The sequence below is a fragment of the Diceros bicornis genome, chromosome 26 (genome assembly GCF_020826845.1).
Source record: "Diceros bicornis minor isolate mBicDic1 chromosome 26, mDicBic1.mat.cur, whole genome shotgun sequence".
Classification (NCBI taxonomy): Eukaryota; Metazoa; Chordata; class Mammalia; order Perissodactyla; family Rhinocerotidae; genus Diceros; species Diceros bicornis.
In genome coordinates, this window is record NC_080765.1 from 39,308,832 (window position 1) to 39,326,856 (window position 18,025).

General features: G+C 36.4%; 1 protein-coding gene across 6 annotated transcripts in view; it reads right to left on the reverse strand.

The window, feature by feature from the left end:
• The window catches only part of ATF7IP2 (activating transcription factor 7 interacting protein 2), a 57,865-nt gene extending 41,926 nt beyond the window's left edge, over positions 1–15,939 (reverse strand). For 2 of the 6 annotated variants that reach the window (XM_058570077.1, XM_058570072.1), the window contains exons 1-2: positions 14,330–15,191; positions 14,133–14,248 (exon numbers count right to left, since the gene is read on the reverse strand). The gene's annotated coding sequence lies outside the window, so the exon portion shown is untranslated. Of the gene's footprint in view, positions 1–32; positions 176–14,132; positions 15,192–15,875 lie in introns of those variants that run through there. The other 4 variants (XM_058570074.1, XM_058570075.1, XM_058570073.1 and 1 more) reach the window with 4 other exon arrangements.
• Between the last annotated feature and the right edge of the window lie 2,086 nt (positions 15,940–18,025).

Sequence of the window (18,025 nt, forward strand, 5' to 3'; positions counted from 1 at the left end):
ATTTTTTCATTTATTATTATCTATTTCCTTACTTGAAGCTTTCGTTTACTATATTCTTTTGATTCAATATATCATTTGCAGGAACAGTTCCAGAATTTGTGAGACTTGAAGGTTGAGTTGAATATTTATTTAGAACAAGAAATCAACTTCAAATTTTAAAAATCTGTCATTTATATATAAACATCACAAAATCCAAAAAAATGGCATAGTTTCATTAAGGGCTCCCATACAATACAGAATTCTATTTTTCCTATATGACTGCATATTTTGACTGCCTCTTCATGAGTAAAATTTTTGTAATATTTCCCATAGAGAGAATGGACAAACCAAGTCTTTCCTCTACCATGGTTCATTACTTTTTTAAAATTGATAGTCAGGATGCATAAAACAATCAGCTTCACCTAAAGACACACTTCTTGGTACTGCTACAGCTTTGTGCCCTATAAACATAAAAATTCTTATTTTATTCCAAAGGCAGAATTCCTATCAAAAAAAATGTAGAGTGAATTTCTAATTGAATTGCTATTGAGTATTTCTAACAAGAGAAAAGTTCTCTTTTGACTGAAATCATGAGAACTAAATCCTCTAACAATTTTTAACACAGATAATCGGAAAATTTTTTCCTGACTACTTTCCGGCTTCATAAATTTTAATCCTTGGCCTTTTCACTACTCACACATTTCAGGTGCCAGGCACTGCAAACCACATTCCCATCACAATCAGGCCGATAGGCAATAATTACTACACTCAAAAGTGACTGTGAACCACAAATGTATCCTATTAAACCTACACTAAGTATATCCCCAATCACAAAATGCCTGAAGCCATTCTACCACCAGGTGACACAAAGGTAAGGAGAAATCAACATGAAGAGAGACAGCAGTCTTAAATGATTATAGTTAAAATATCTTACTTTTGTGAATCTTAGAAAAACATCCAATCATGTGAGCACATTGCTATGGTCCTTCTCGGGGCCTTTGGAAAAGGCCTAAACTAATGAAAGGCCCTGAAAACTTTAGGGTTAATATGCCTCTACATTTGATGTATATAAAAGACATGTAATATCCGTTCATCATGAGTTTAACAACATACTAAAAATACTGATTATCTTTGAACCACCCACCATTCAACCAGATACTATCGGAAACTTGCATTTACCTATATGTTTCCACATACCACACCCCCTCCTCCTCTTCCCTGTCCTGAGGTAATCTGTATCCTAAATTTTGAGTTTATACTTCCATTACCTTTTGTAAATTATAGTGTTTATTATATTGTCATATGTAAACAATATACGATTTAATTTTGCTTGTTTTTGAGCAAACTATACAGTTTTCTAATACTTGTTTTTTCACTCATATTCTCAAAATTCATCCATGTGGTTGTGTATAGTAATAGTTCATACATTTTCATGGCATTAAGTTCATAATCCATGGCATATTCATAATCCATTGGGTCAATATAACAAAACTTGATTATGTAGTTATCTATGAAGTATATTTGAGTCATTTCCAATTTTGTTTTTCTTTTTCTTACTAACATTGCTGCTGTGAATATTTTTGTTTCAAGGTCCCTATCTGTAAACATTTCTTGAGTGGGTTTGTGGGGTAGCAATAAGGTACACAAATGTTCAACTTTTCAGGATAGCCAAATTATTTTCCAAAGCAGTTGTACCAATTTATATCCCTATGGGCAATGTGCATGAGTTACTGCTAGCCACATCTTCTTGAGCCCTTGGTATTGCCAGACTTAATTTTTACCAATCTACTTGGATATAGATGTATATCTCACTATCTTAATTAGCATTTCCTTAATTACTAGCATCTTTTCATGTTTACTGGCTATACATGTTTCCTTGTCTGCAAAATTCCTGATTATATCTTGCTCATTTTTTCTATTGTGTTGTCTTTTCTCATTTTTTAAGAGAAAAATGTATTATGAAGAATAATTCTTTGTCAATCCTTTGTTATATGAGTTACTGGTATCTTCTCTCATTCTGTGCCTTGTCTTCTCCTAATTTTAATACAGACAAATTTATCCATTGTTTTACTTTTATGGCTAAAGCTTAATCTGTCTTGAGAAATCCTTCCCTAATCCCATGGTAATGTGTGAAATAGTGAGGCCTACTGGTAGTAGAGAAGCCTTCTTCTGATCTAGATTATCTGAGGACATGGAGCTGTACCATGGTTGGGCAATGATAAAAATATATAATAGAAATGCAGAACTCAGAGTGAATGCTTGCTCAGAGTGAATTATTCTTAAAAAGTTTAAAAACAACATGAGATAATTGGTCATAACTGTGCAACTTGCTAGTTGATAAAACTAAGGGCACTGAAGAGAGGTACTTCACCTGGAAAACCTCTGCATTGGAATGCTTAGGCAGAGCAAGTAAAACTGCCAGTAAAAGGCTCAGGGAAGTTAAGTACTAGTAACTGCCTAAAAGTCTCAGGGATAGTTTGTGTTGTAGAGAGGTTTAGTGAAATTTATTACTTGGAAAATAAAAAGCAACAGCTCAGTCTAATTGGGGGATCCCCAGTACCACCAGAACTCTTGACTCTCTTCAACCAGCTTGAATCCTTTGCTGTCAAGCCACATTTCACAGAGATCTTGGAATCATGGTACTGTCCTGCAGCACAAGGTCAGAAAGATAAGTCATCTATATTTTCTCAAGTTGTAAAGATGTCTTTTATAATTTAAGTCCTTAATCCACCTAGAATTGATTTTAGCATATAGTGAGAAGGGATCTAATTTTGTTTGTATAATTGTTTGGCAGTATCTTGTTAATTTTAAACTTTAAAAATCTAATCTGAACATGATGTAATCTATGCAGAAATAGAAGTACAATGATGTACAGCTGAAATTTTTACAATGTTATAAACCAATGTTACTGCAATAAACAAAAAAATTAAAAAAAAAAAATCTAATCTGTCCCTTAGATTAGACTCCTGCTGATATATACTGTTGTCTATCTCATCAATTTATTTGATGTCTCTTGTAAAATTTATTTAAAATATTTTAACCTAATGAATGTCTTTTAATAGAATTTAATCCAATTACATTTATTATAAATGACATATTGAAGCTTTAATTTACATTTGGTTTTATGCTTTCTGATTTTTACACTTTGTTGCTGTTATGTTTAACTTTTTGTTATGTTATCTCCATATTACTTTAATATGAAAATGTCCTTTTTATTTTTTAAGGACGACATGCTTCACAATTCCATGGATTCTAGTATATTTAAAGATTTTCTAAAAGTATTCTTCAGCCAACATTTCATTAACCACTGAGGTCAAGAGTGAAACAATATTGAGTATACCCTATCTAAAGAGTTTTTTCCTTACTTTCATCTTTACCCCTTTTAGTGTCTTTTTTCACTGAATTTAGAATTTTACATTCCAGATTTTACCCTACTTTTACATTATATACACTTTCAAGAATAATTTTGGATATTTACATTCTGCTTTAGAGCCAAATTTGGCTATTATGAATAATGCTGCTATGAACATTCATGTACAAGTTTTTGTGTGCACACGTTTTCATTTTCTCTTGGGTATATGCCTAAGGATGGTATTGCTTAGTCATACGGTAACTCTATATTTAATCTTTTGAGGAACAGTTAAAACTGTTTTCCAAAGGGCCTGGACCAATTTACATTCACAATAGGAGTATACGAGGGATCCAATTTTAACACCTCTTCAGCAACACTCATTATCTTTTTTAGTATAGCCATCTTGGTTCAAGTAATGTGGTACCTCACTGTCATTTTAATTTGCATTTCCTTGGCTAATGATGTTGAGCATCTTTTCACGTGCTTATTGGCCATCTGTATATCTTCTTGGAGAGATGTCTATTCAGATCATTTGCCCACTTTAAAACTGGGTTATTTGCCTTTTTATTACTTACTTGTAAGAGTTCTTTATATATTCTAGATTTAAGTCCCTTATCAGATATGATCTGCAAACTTTTTCTCACACTCTGTGGGTCTCTTTCCAATTTCTTGATGGCATGCTTTGGAAAACTCAGATTTTTAATTTTGGTAAAGTCCAATTTATTTCTTTCTTTGTTGTTTGTGCTTTTGATGTCATATCCAAGAAATCACTGCCTAATCCAAGGTCATGAAGATTTACCCCTACTTAAAAGTTTTACCTCTTTGATCCATTTTGAGTTAATTTTTATATAGTGTGAGGTAGGAGGTCCACATTTATTCTTTTGCATGTGAACATACAGTTGTTCCAGCACCATTTGAAAAGGCCCTTCTTTCCCCCATTGAATTGTTCTGACACTCTTGTCAAAAACAGACTATAAATGTGAAGGTTTATTTCTGGATTTTCAATTTTATCCCACTGATATATAGGTCTGTCCTTATGCCAGTACCACATTGTCTTGATTACTGTAACTTTCTGGTAAGTTTTGAATTCAGGATGTGTGAGTCCTCCAACCAACTTTGTTCTTTTTGACAATTGTTTTGGCTATTCTAAGTTCCTTGAATATCTATATGAATGTCAGAATCAGATTAACAATTTCTGCAAAAAAGCCAGCTGGGACTTTGATAGGGATTGTGTTGAATCTGTAGATCAATTTAGGGAGTATGGCTACCTTAAATCTATCAAATATTCTGATTCATGAACATGTGATGTCTTTCCATTTATTTTGGTCTTTAATTTCTTTCAGTAATGTTTTGTAGTTGTCCGAGTTTAACTTTTTCACTTCTTTTTGATGCTACTGTAAATGAAACTTTTTCTTAATTTCAATTTTGAATTGTTCATTGCAAGTATATGGAAATATAATAGAATTTTGTATATTTATCTTGTATATCCATCCTGCAACATTGTTGACTTTTTTATTTCTAAATAGTTTTTCTGTGGATTCCTTGGGCTCTTCTACATAGAAGTATCATGTCCTCTGTCAATATAGTTTTATTCCTTCCTTTCAAATCTTTATGCCTTCTATTTCATTTTCTTACCTAATTGCCCTGACTAGAACCTCCAGTAAAATATAGAATTTATAGTGGCAAGAGTGAACATCCTTGTTTTGTTCCTGATGTAGAGGGAAAACCTTCAGTCTTCAACCACTATGTATGATGTTAGCTGTGGATTTTTCACAGGTGCCCTTTATCAGGTTAAGGAATTTCCCAAATATCTCTACTTTGTTGAATGTTTTTATCATGAAGGAACATTGGATTTTGTCAGAAAATGCTTTTTCAGCATCTATTAACATAATCATATGGTTTTGTTCTCTATTCTATGGATATGGTACATTACATTAATATATTTTTGGATGTGAAACCAACTTTGCAGTCCTGCGATAAATCCCCCTTAGTCATGGTGTATAATCCTTTCTATATGTTGCTGGATTCAATTTGCTAGTATTTTGTTGACGATTTTTGTACCTATATTCATAAGAGACATTGTTCTGTACTTTTTTCCTTGTCTTTTCTTGTCGTGTCTTTGTCTGATTTTGTTATCAAAATAATACCAGCCTCACAGAAGATTTGGGAAGTGTTCCTTCCTCTTCTATTTCTTGGAAGAATTTGTAAAGAATTGGTATCTTTAAATGTTTGATAGAACTCAACAATAAAACCATCTGATACTGGGCTTTTCTTTGCATTCTAATTCAATCTCTTTATTTGTTATAGGCCTGTTCAGATTTTCTATTTCTTCTTGAGTCAATTTTGTTCATTTAGGGCTTTTTAGGAATTTAACTATTTCATCTATTTAATTGATTGGTATACAGTCAATTGTTCTATGGTATTCTCTTATCTTTTTACCTTCTGGAAGGTTGGTAGAAATGCTCTTTCATTCTGGATTTCAGTACTCTGAGTCTCTTCATGGTCAGTCTAAGTAAAGGTTTGTCAATTTTGTTGATTTTTTTTATTTTTTTTGTGAGGAAGATTAGCCCTGAGCTAACATCTATTGCCAATCCTCTTCTTTTTGCTGAGGAAGATTGGCCCTGGGCTAACATCTGTGCCCATCTTCCTCTACTTTTATATGTGGGACACCTGCCACAGCATGGCTTGATAAGCAGTGCATAGGTCCACGCCTGGGATCCGAACCCATGAACTCCAGGCCACTGAAGCGGAGTGCGTGAACCCAACCACTATGCCAGCGGGCCAGCCCCGTTGTTGATCTTTTTAAAAAACAACTTTTTGCTTCCCTGACTTTATTTTTTTCTTTCTCAATTTTATTAACTTTTACTCTAATCTTTATTATTTCCTTCATTCTGCTTAGATTTACTTTGCTCTTCTTTTTGTATTAAGGTTAAAAGTTATTGATTTGAGATCTTTTTTAATACAGTCATGTGCCACATAATGACATTTCAGTCAACAATGGACCACATATACTAGATAGTCCCATAAGATTATAATAGAGATGAAAAATTCCTATCACCTAGTGATGTCCTAGACATCACAATGCATTACTCACATGTTTGTGTGATGCTGGTGTAAACAAACCTACTGCACTGCCCGTCGTATAACAGTATAGTATATATAATTATGTACAGTACATAATACTTGATAATAAACAACTATGTTACTGTTTTATGTATTTACCATACTATACTTTTTATTGTTAGAACGTACTCTTTTTACTTATATATAAAAAAAGTTTACTGTAAAAAAGTGTGCTGCGTTACACTGGCAGCAGCCTCAAACATCTCATGTTTACCACATCTCTCGATTGCATCATTTTCTCTGGTGCTTTATTTAATCTCATGTTGTTTTGTTTATTATGGACCCTAAGTATACAAAACCCACTGCTAATATTGCCAGTAAGAGGCTACACCAAGTGACTGACGTGGAGACAAAATTAAAAGTGATTAAGGACTATGAAGGTGGAAAATCAGTGATGGTTATTGCTCACCAGTTAGACATGCCCCATTCCACCATAGCTATGATCTTGAAAAACAAGAACCAAGTGAAGGAAGCTGTTAAAGGATCTGCTTCACTTAAGGCAATGAGACTAACAAAAATTCGAGAAGGGCCTATATCAGACATGGAGAAACTTCTAATGACCTGGACTGAAGACCACACACAGTAGCGTATCCCTCTCAGCACCATGACAATCAAGGCCAAAGCAAAAAGTCTGTTTACAATGTTGAAAGAAAAGCCTGGACTCGACTATGATATTGAATTTACTGCTAGCTCTGGGTGGTTTAAATGATTCAAGAATCATTATTCATTACATAATGTGGAAGTGAGTGGTGAATCTGTGAGTGCTGATGTGACACTGGCTGGAGAATTTTTGGAAACTCTAGATAAGCTGATTGTGGAGGAAAATTACTTGCCAGAGCAAATATTCAATACGGATGAAACCTCCCTATGCTGGAAACGAATGCCTGAAAGGACTTTCATCCATAAGGAGGCAAGTCAATGTCACACTTCAAGGTTTTTAAGGACAGAATAACAATCTTGCTTAGGGGCAATGTTGCAGGCTACAAATTGAAATGCTTTGTGATCTGGCACAGTGAGAACCCCAGGGCCTTCAAGCATATCAATAAGCACACACCACCAGTGTACTACAGGAGCAATAAGAAGTCATAGATGACCCAGCTCCTCTTCCAAGATGCCCTCCTGAATTGCTACGCCAACAAAACAGAGAAGTACTGTTTGGAGAATAACATACCTTTCAAGATTTTGCTTATTGTTGATAATGCTCCTGGACATCCACCCTTTACTGGTAATCTTCACTCCAATATCAAAGCCATGTTTCTCCCTCCAAATACCACTTCTTTGACCCAACCAATGGATCAAGGAGTTATAGCAGCTTTTAAGGCCTACTACCTGAGGAGGACCTTTGCTCAGGCTATTGCTTCAACTGAGGATGACACTGAGAAGACCTGCAAGGATTGATGTAAACCTGGAATGATTACAACGTCTATGACTGCATCAGCAAGCCTGCTTGGGGTAATGTCACCAAGGAGTGTATGAATGGCACCTGGAAGAATCCAATCAAGAGGTTCATCCGTGACTTCAAAGGATTTGCCAAGGGTGAGGAGATTGTAAAAATCAACAAGACTGTGGTTGAAACGGCAAATTTGTACCTGGGTGTGGATAAGGATGACATTAAGGAGCTCCTAGAGTTGGTTCCAGAGGAATTGACTAATGAGGAATTGTTGGAACTGGAACAGGAACGCATAGCTAAAATGGAGGCTAGGAAAAAGGAAATTGCAAGAGAAGAAAAAAAGAACCCCCAAGAAAATTCACAGTGAAGTCTTTAGCAGAAGCTTTTGCAGACCTCGACAAGCTCCTTAAAAAGTTTGAAAAGATGGACTCCAACACTGAAAGGTTTTCATTAACAGAGAGGAAAGTTCACGGTACATTATCTGCTTACAAGCAAATCTATGGTGGAAAAAAGAAACAAACCAAGCAAACCACCAAGGACATACTTCTGAAAAGAGTGATACCTCCTCAAGAAGAGCCTCAGGCAAGTCCTTCAGAAGGTATTTCAGAAGGCATTTTTATCATAGGAGATGACAGCTCCATGCATGTTACTGTCCCTGAAGACCCTCCAGTGGGACAAGATGTGGAGGTGGAAGATAGTGATATTGATGATCATGACCTTGTGTAGGCCTAGGCTAATGTGTGTGTCTTAGTTTTTAACAAAAAAGCTGAAAAAGCAAAAAAAAATTAAAAATTTTAAAATAGAAAAAAGCTTATAGAATCAGGATATAAAGAAAATTTTTCTGTATAGCTGTACAATGTGTTTGTGTTTAAGCTAAGTGTTACTACGAGTCAAAAGTTAAAAAAATTTAAGTTTATAAAGTAAAAAAGTTTCAGTATGCTAAGGTTTATCATTGAAGAAAGACTTTTTCTTATAAATTTAGTGTAGCCTAAGTGTGCAGTATTTAAAAAGTCTACAGTAGTGTCTAGTAATGTCCTAGGCCTTCACACTCACTCACCACTCACTCACTGACTCACCCAGAGCAATTTCTAGTCCTGCAAGCTCCATTCATGTTAAGTGCCATATACAGGTGTACCATTTTTTCTCTATCTTATACTGTATGTTTACTGTACCTTTTCCATGTTTAGATATGTTTAGATACACAAATACTTATCGTGTTATAATTGCCTACAGTATTCTGTATAGTAACATGCTATACAGGTTTGTAGCCTAGGCGATACGACATAGCCTAGGTGCATAGTAGGTTATACCATGTAGGTTTGTATAAGTACACTCTATGATGTTCGCACAACAAAATTGCCCAACGCTGCATTTCTCAGAACATATCTTTATTGTTAAGTGACACATGACTATATAGGCATTTATCACTACCTATTTCCTCAGAACTGCTTTAATTGCACCCGAAAATTTTGGTATGTTATGTCTCCATTTTCAGTCATCTTGAAGTATTTTCTAACTTCCCTCGTGATTTCTTCTTTGACCCACTGATTATCGAAGAGTATATTAATTTCACATAGTTGTGAATTTCTCAAATTTCTTTGTGGTATTGAATTCTAATTTCATTTCACTGTAGTCAGAGAATGTACTGTTATGATTTCAATCATTTTAAGTTTGGTGAGGTTTATTTTATGGCCTAGCATGTCTATATTAGAGAATGTTCCATGTACACTTCAGAAGAATGTATATTCTGTTGTTGTTTGAGTATTTGAAAGATGTCTCTTAGGTCTAGTTGGTTCGTAGTGTTATTCAAGTCTTTTAAAATTGATCTTCCACCTAGTTTTCTATCCAATATGAAAGTACTAGAATAAGTCTCCAACTATCATTGTTGAATTATCTATTTCTCCCAATTCTTGTCAATATCTGTGTCATACATTTTGGTGCTGTTATTAAGTGCATATATGTTTACAATTGTTATAACTTCCTGAGGGACCGGCCCTTATATTATAAAACATCCCTCTTTACCTCTAATATTTTTTGTTTTAAAGTCTATTTTGTCTGAAATCACTATAGCCAGCCTAGTTTTCTCATGGTTCCTGTTTGCATGATATATCTTTTTCTGTCCTTTTACTTTCAACATGTTTGTATCTTTCAGCCTAAAGTGTGTCTCCTGGAGACAGCATATACTTGGATGCTGATTTTCCTTCAGTCTGACAATCTCTGCTATTTGACTGGATTGTTTAATCAATTCAAATTTGACATTAATATGGATATAGTTGGCTTTATGTCTGCCATTTTACTTTTTATTTGATATGTTTCATGTCTTTGTTCCTCTATTCTCTTACTGCCCTAGGTATTAGTTTTTTAATCCTTTGTAAGTGGCATCATTTTAAAATTTCACTTTCCTGTCTATTATATAGAAATATAATCAGTGCTTTTTTGTGGAGCACATCTCCAACTAATTTATTAAATTCACTTAAATCTAATAAATTATAGATTCTTTTGAGCTTTCCATGTAGATAATGTCATAATTTTTCCTTGCTTATCTTTATTTCATTTCTTTTTCTTGTCTTATTGCATTAGCTAGAACCTCCAGTATGATATGAATAGGTATGCTGTTAGTGGGTATCCTTCTCTCATTACCAATCTTGGATTTGGTGTAAGGTTTCACTATTTCACCACTAAATATGATTTTTGCTATACTTTTTTGTAGATACCCTGTATTGGATTAATGAATTACCATTCTATTGCTAGCTAAAGATTTTATCATGAATGTGTTTTCAATTTTTTCAAATGCCTTTTCATATCTATTTAGATGATCATATAATCTCATTTTTTCCAATTAATTTGTATCATATTGGTTCATCTTTGGGAATATTAAATCTAGCTCATTCCTAGAATAAACCTCACTTAGTGATAACATGCCTTTCTTTTTCATGGTTCTGGATTCAATTTGCCAATATTTTGTTCAAGACTTTTGTATCAATATTATGAGAGAGACGAGTCTGTAATTTTCCTTTACCAGGTTTTGATGTCAAGGTTATGCTGGCCTCATAAAACCGGAAAGTCTTTTTCTACTCTCTGAAGAGTTTGTGTTTGCAAATGGTATCACTTCTTCATTAAATGTTAGAAATAATTCAGCACAATGCCATCTGAGCTTGGAGTTAACTTAGTGATAAAGGTTTTCCCCATAATTAATGAATTTTTAAAAAGATATAGGACCATTCACATTTTCCATATCTTTTTCTGTTAATTTTAGCTGTTCCTCCATTTCAATACAATTTTAAATTTAAAAGGTTCTTTAAAATTGTATTTGTAATATCTGCAAGATATGTGCTGTCTCTATTTATTCTTGATATTACTGACATGTTTTTCTCTTTTGTCTTGATCATTCTTACTAGAAATTTATCCATTTAATCAATCCTTTCAAAGCACTGACTTGGCTTTGCTGACTTGCTATTGTATGTAGTGGTCCATTGCACCATTTTTTGTTATATTATAATTCCATTTTCTTTAGGCTTGATTTGTTGTTCTTGTTCCAGCTTGAGATGAAAACTCAGATGATAATTTTCAGTCTGTTTTTTCCCTAACTTGTATTTAAAGTTATAAATTTTCCTCTAAGTTCTCCTTTAGTTGAGTTCCACAAATTTTGATAAATGCTATCTTGATTATCATTTGGTTCAAAATATTTTTAAATTTCCATTGTAATTCCTTCCACGATCTGTAGATTATTTACAAATATATTGATTGATTTCCAGGCAATTGCAGATCTAGTTATATTTTTGTTGCTGAATGTTAGTTTACAACCAGTGTGATCAGAATATCCTCTAAATGATTTCAATACTGTAATATTTGTTGAGGCCAGCTTCATGGTCAATTTTGCCAAAAGCTCCACGTGTACTTGAGCAGAACACGTATTCGAACACTGTTGGGTGCAGTGTTATTATATGTCAGTACTAGCTAGTTCAAATTTCTTAGTCGTGCTGTTCACAATCTTCCAGCTATTAAAACAGGAGTGTTAAGAGTGTGAGATTACTATGATTGTAGATTTGTCTACTTCTTTTAATTGTTTTTTCCTCTTACATAGTTTGAAGCTATGAGTACATACTGATTGAGTTTCACTATTTCTGGTAGTGGACTGGTTTTCCTCCTTACAAAACATCTCTATTTCTAGCAATGCTTCTTGCTGAGACAGTATCTTCATACATTATAAACACTCATGGGCAATTCTTGTTATATTTTTTTAAAATCCACTGAAGCAAATCTTTTTTTTACCTCTACTTTTTCTAAAAAGTAAAAACAAAAAAAAAAGAATCTACGCTAAGTTATTTAACTCGTTCGAGGAAACGCAGTTCAGAGCCAGTATTTAAACCCAAGATCTTAAGACTCAAAGAAATCTCACATTACAAGTACAAATTGGATAAGGTATTATGAAGAGATAGGATAACCTTAAGGGGTATATAGTGGTCAATAAAATGAAAAAATGTGACCAACTTGTGCCAGGTGACAATCTCATGATGAGCATGAACTAATCCTACTACTCAAGTTGTAGTCCATGGACCAGCAGCATCAGCATCTTCTAAGTGCTGGCAGAATTTTGCCTTTACTTTAAAAAACTATCAATGTAATAGCATAAAACAAAGCAGTATAAAATGCTCATAATAAAGTAGCTGCTTGTCAGCACTCCTTAATGCCAAGTGGCAATCAGTTTTAACTAATTAAAACAACTTTTTTTTTAAATCTCAGTACTTTAAAACAATATGTTCTCACTACTCTCTCTTGAGTTACAAATTTTAGCCATTATCTATCAAGTTCTTATACTCACAGATGAGGATTTAGCTCTTTTCTATATCCTATATGCCTTTTCATCACATTTGTAGTTAAATCAATACTTAAGTTGTTACAGGCAAATACTCTCTATATAATGAGATACAGAGTATCTGGTTATATTTTTTCTTGACGCTATCAAATTTTATCTTCTAATTTCCTATAAACCTATCCTTCATTCTTTTTCAAATTCATCAGAACTGTCACATATCAACATTTTCCCTTATTCTCCACTCCTTCAAGGTCACGTTTAAAGATCACCTCTTCAAGAAAGCCTTCCCCCAAGAGAACTACTTCCTTATCTGAATTTCCCATTAGAAATATATTATTTTTAGTCATGAGCTTTGAGGGCAGAGATATGTCTTATTCACTTGTATCTCCTCAGCAAGATGCCTTTCATATAGAAGTTTTATTAAATGCTGCTTATATGGATAACCAATTTATAAAAATGAACCTCTGGAAAACCACTCAGGGTTATTCTTTCCTTATACCAGAACAGGCCTCGGCAACTTTTGCCACAGCTATCCCATAAGCTATTTCACATCAGCAGCGCTATACACAGTAGAGCCTCAGAGGTATACAAATGGCACATTTAGCAGATACATATAGTGACTCTACATAATTAATGGTTAAATTTAGTAAGATCTGTTTATAAACATCCCTTACATCCCTAGAAATTTAATCAGGAGTTTAAAAATTCAAATTATATCCTATCATCTCCCCTACCCAGAAAGACATGGTTATTTCTCTCTAGATATTGCCTGACTACAGTCTTTCTGTCCTACTTAGATTCGTAAAGCTAAAAGATGATAAGAAGTTACCTGAGTCTATGGTAATGCATTTTAAAGGTATCAGTCAAGGTTTAACTAAGCCTCAGAGAACAGAATACAGTCATGCGTCACTTAACAATGAAGATACCTTCTGAGAAATGCATCGTTAAGCAATTTTGTTGTTTGTGCAAACATTACAGAGTGAACTTACACAAACCTAGATAGTATAGCCTACTACACACCTAGGCTATAGGTACTAATCTTATGGGACCACTATCCTATATGTGGTCTGTCGTTGACTGAAACGTCGTTATGTGGTGCATGACTGTTAAGTATTTAAATAATGCAAGAATATGAGATGGAATATGATAGAATATGGTTCTTTGTATTTTATATTTAATATAATCTCACTCAACTTAATGAGAACTAATACTCTTGTGTATTTAAAGTTATAGTTTATTTTTAACAACTATCCAATATATTATTTAAAATTTGATTACATCAAATGAATACATCTTGTACATGCCCACTACAAGAGAACCACATGATGTGCAGTGACAAAGATGCAGGGAACATGCCGTATTTTCATACCAGAATTCAAGATACTAAGTAGCAACGAAATACAGGGGAATTGAAGGCTGAGGGGAAGTACAAAAGTCAATAAGATAAGCAGAGCAGAAAATTCAAGATGTACCTAGATATAACAGTTCTTAAAAGATGCAAATCATTTCCAATAAAACACTGTTCATGCATTTCTGTTGAGGCAGAAGTCAATCTTAGGATGTGGTCTGTGCAAATCTGCAGATAAGACTGAGAGTTAAGTAGATTAATTTGATTAGGGTCAGACAACATTTCTAAAGGCGAATTGAAAGATAAACAAAGAAGGCATACTTCACAAAAGCTGAATTCAATGTAATTAGTCCTTCACACAGATGCTTCATTTTTGTATTTTCAATAGCTTTCCTGTGACATAAATTATCTTTATCTTGAATGTTCTTCCCCATTTGTTTGGCAAATAGTTATGTCGCGGAGCATTACTGGCTACAAGTAAATATATGACAAAATCAAAAACGAAAAGAGTATTAAATCCCAAACTAGAATACGTCTGTTTAAACTGATATGACATAATTCTTCTAATGTTTCATTTCTAAGGAATTATTCACACAATCATCTTGCCCATATACACTTGGAACCCCGTATCTGCTGGGCGGATTCAACCCACCTCGAATCGGAAGGCCCACCAAGGTTGCGCCTGTAGCGAAAATGTACATACCACTGTTTCTTGTCGTCATTCGCTAAACAATACAATATAGCAACTCTTTACGTAGCATACACATTGTATTACATGTCATCAGCAATCAAGAGCTAACCAAGTATGCGGGAGAACACGCAGAGGTCATAAGCGCATACCACGCCGTGTTATACGAGGGACTTGAGCACGCGCGGATTTTGGTATCTGCCGGGGTCCTGGCACCAAGCCCCTGAGGACAACCAGGGACGACTACATAAGTCTTCAGAGCAGTAAAGCTAGCTTATCATGAGCGAGCCACACGTGCTGGCTGATAACGCTAGCAACTCCATCTTCAACACAGTCACACAGAGAGGCGGAAGTCAACTTTTCAAGTACACCACGGCTTTAGTCAGAGACGAAGCAAAAATAATTACCTCTTCTGTACTGGCGGCGTTCTTGAATTCGCCAAAATCGGAGAAAGAGGAACCGGGAGGGGCGATGGGAAGGAAATTTTTTTCTTTCTTTTTTAAACTTACTCTTAAAATGGAACTTCTACGTTCAAGGACTCGCTCTCTGCACACGGCTGTCACGTTAACTTACAGCATCCCTGTACCGGTAAGCTCAACAGGTGTGCATTACACGTCTGCGCTCCAGGTCCCTTCATTAAAAACTGTAAAATTGACGTATTGCTCCATTTCATATTACCCCCGATGCTCTAGACCATAGATATCAAGGAAAGCCTCCCCGCCGCCTGGCGAAACGCGCTTAACTGTTGTGGCACCTGGTTTCTTCAGAGATATATGACTAAAACCACTCAAGGAAAAGTGGCAACGGAATCCCCAAGTCGGGGCTGCGGACTCCGTTTCACCCGTTACCTTGTAAACGTCGTCGGGCCGGCCCGAAGCATCTCCTCCCCCGGCCCACACAAACCCTGAGGCGACGTCCCTGCGCGGCCCGCCTCGCCCGCGGCCCGCCCGCGAAGAGGGGGAGACGCGCCTCTCGCCCTCAGCGGCGTCTTCCCGGCCGGCTCGGAGCGCTAACGACTCGGCGGCCGCCTTTCAGTCAGCCCCGCCGCAGCCGCCCTGTTCGCGCGGCGCTCCGAGGCTTCCGCGACCGGCCCTCAGAGCGGCGCGCGGCGCCCGCTCAACCGCCGACCCGGCCAACCGCCGCTCGCGTGGGGCTCCCACCCGGCCCGGTCCAACGTACCTACAGCGGCTCGGCGCGCGCCGCGCCCCCGGCCACTCTCGACACTACCTCCTCAGACCGCGGCCGCTGCGCACACTAACGTTCCCGGGAGGACCCGCGGGGGTAAGTCGCCCTGCGTCCACCCCCGACGGACTCCGGGCCAATGGCAGCACGAACGTGCGGCAGCCCAGCCAATCAGAGACGACCGGGTGAAGTGGGCGGGGAGAAGGGCGGCAAGGAAATGGAAGTTAACTGAGGGACACCGAGAGTTCGCCTCCCTGGGCGCTTCTTCCCGTCAGCCCCTTGGGCTTTCCCGCCAGGTCGCGCCACCAAGCGCCTGAGCTAGGCTTTTCTTTTGAGAGACTGTGTAAAGATTTGGAAAATTTTCGAAAATCATCATTAATAAAATTTTATTGGGCTGGCCAGTGGCTTAGTGGTTAAGTGCGCACCCTCTGCTACTGGCAGCCCGCGTTGTGATAGCCGGCCTGCACCGAGGCACCGCTTCTTCAGCCATGCTGAGGCCGCGTCCCACATACAGCAACTAAGATGTGCAACTATGACATACAACTATCTACTGGGGCTTTGGGGAAAAAAAGGAGGAGGATTGGCAATAGATGTTAGCTCAGAGCCGGTCTTCCTCAGCAAAAAGAGGAGGATTAGCATGGATGTTAGCTCAGGGCTGATCTTCCTCACACACACACAAAATTACTTACAAAAACAGGCGGTCCCCATTTGAATTTTTAAAATATTGCCTGAAAATATCATTTATCTTGATTAAAGAATATTTTTGACAGCTCCTCAAATTTTGCTCCACAGGCGAGTGGTCCTGGCCCAGTTGTGTTTTCTTGAGTTTCCTAAATCGTCCCAATTACTTGCCACCCTAGGCTGGGTCAGATTTTATGAGACCTACCCTGGTGCCAGATAGTCGCCCTCTTGGTGATTATCGTGCATTCTCTCAATAGTTTTTGAGTGCCTCCTCTGTACTAGGCACAGGAAATATAACCGTCAACTAGTTCATCGAAACCCTCCTCATCATGGAGGGTAGAGCTGCCTGCTTTGTATTGGTAACTACTGGCTACGAGAAAACTGAGACAAAGAGTACAATCCAGAAGTCTAGGTCATTAACAGAATAACATACTCTAACCTAGTAGGTACCCAAAATATGGTCCAAGGATCCCTGGAGTCTGGGAGGTCAGTACTATTTTCATAATAATAGGAAGATGTTGTTTGACTTTTTCATTCTCATAGTTTCAGGAGTGTTCAATGGAATTTTCCAGAAGCTTCTGGAAAATTGACATGTGATATTGCAACAGATTGAATGCAAAAACAGATATGAGTATCCAGCTGTCTTAAGTCAAACAATAAGGAAATTAGTAAAAATGTAAAGTAATGACAATCTTTACACACATTTTTTGTTTTGTTTTGGAAAATAATTTTGATTATAATTGATGGGTATATAAGGGTTGCTGAGAGAGAGATGGTGTGGGAGGCAAGTAAATTGGAGCCAGATAAGGGATTTGGGCTTAATTCAGTCAACAAGTAAGTAGCTTTTAGAAATGTCATGTCTATTTAGGGTAACAGGATATCTTGTGTGTAATTTTAATATTAACAATAATAATGATATTTACTGGGCATTGTGTTAACCACTTTCATTGCATGCAATATTTTCTATTTATTTCCACATTTGAAGTTGGACAATCTGTATTGGGAGCCATGTTAGGCCCCTTATTAGCCATGTGGTCTTGGGCAAGTTAGGTCACCTCTCAGAGCCACAATGATCTTATATCTAAAATCGTAATAACAACAATATATGATTTATTGAGTTTTTAATTGTCTCAGGCACTGCACTAAGCATTTATCCATATTATATAAATTAATTCTCGTAACATACTACATGAATTACTACGAAGTCTCTCCATTTTCTATTTGATTTTTTTAAAAGAAATAGAAGAGATACCAGAGATACAATTCCTTGTATATTTCCAGCCTTATAGTAAACACTTGGTATATGGTAACTATTATTAAAATTGATAAAGCTGAGTAACATGAATGATCTTGAGCAAATCTCTTAGCCTTTTGTGTTGGAATGTTTTTTGTTTCTTGTTTTCTTCCAATGAGGATTGTGGTAGGCAGAATTTTGACCCCCCCCCCCCATGATCTTTGTCCCCTGG